Raw genomic sequence first — 884 nt, 5'->3', positions numbered from 1 at the left:
GCAAAATAATAAAACACGGTAAATATATTACTTACACGTGCGTTTTGTTTTGCAAGCGGCGCGAAAAAAATTAAAAAGGGAATGCAACACGAGGACTTCCCAGGAGGTCACCCATCCTAGTACTACTCTCGCCCAAGCACGCTTAACTTCGGAGTTCTGATGGGATCCGGTGCTTTAGTGCTGGTATGATCGCATCCGACATGTTACCCCGGTCTTCGTCCCTTATCCTTGCCCCTCCCAGCTCCACTACAAAGACGATTGCACATTGCTTTGGCCGCTCCCTCTCAACTACGGAGACGAGTTTAACGCGGTTTCCACCCCTCCCTCTCAACCGCACCAGTGCACGCTTGCCGCACCACAACACCGACGCTGGACCCGTGAATCGTGAGCACCCAGCTATGACTTACCGCACTCGTGCAAAATAATAAAACACGGTAAATATATTACTTACACGTGCATTATGTTTTGCAAGCGGCGCGAAAAAAATTAAAAAGGGAATGCAACACGAGGACTTCCCAGGAGGTCACCCATCCTAGTAGTACTCTCGCCCAAGCACGCTTAACTTCGGAGTTCTGATGGGATCCGGTGCTTTAGTGCTGGTATGATCGCATCCGACATGTTACCCCGGTCTTCGTCCCTTATCCTTGCCCCTCCCAGCTCCACTACAAAGACGATTGCACATTGCTTTGGCCGCTCCCTCTCAACTACGGAGACGAGTTTAACGCGGTTTCCACCCCTCCCTCTCAACCGCACCAGTGCACGCTTGCCGCGCCACAACGCCGACGCTGGACCCGTGAATCGTGAGCACCCAGCTATGACTTACCGCACTCGTGCAAAATAATAAAACACGGTAAATATATTACTTACACGTGCGTTTTGTTTTG

At 50.7% G+C, this 884-nt stretch overlaps 2 non-coding genes across 2 annotated transcripts; both read right to left on the bottom strand.

Moving 5' to 3' along the window:
- Nucleotides 1-78: 78 nt before the first annotated feature.
- On the bottom strand, nucleotides 79-197 carry LOC123179355 (5S ribosomal RNA). The gene has a single exon (XR_006490304.1). It is a non-coding gene; the product is annotated as a 5S ribosomal RNA (ribosomal RNA).
- Nucleotides 198-494: 297 nt separating this feature from the next.
- On the bottom strand, nucleotides 495-613 carry LOC123179356 (5S ribosomal RNA). The gene has a single exon (XR_006490305.1). It is a non-coding gene; the product is annotated as a 5S ribosomal RNA (ribosomal RNA).
- Nucleotides 614-884: the final 271 nt, after the last annotated feature.

The sequence above is a fragment of the Triticum aestivum genome, unplaced genomic scaffold, assembly GCF_018294505.1.
Source record: "Triticum aestivum cultivar Chinese Spring unplaced genomic scaffold, IWGSC CS RefSeq v2.1 scaffold29589, whole genome shotgun sequence".
Classification (NCBI taxonomy): domain Eukaryota; kingdom Viridiplantae; phylum Streptophyta; class Magnoliopsida; order Poales; family Poaceae; genus Triticum; species Triticum aestivum.
This window is presented reverse-complemented; position numbering and strand designations above follow the sequence as displayed.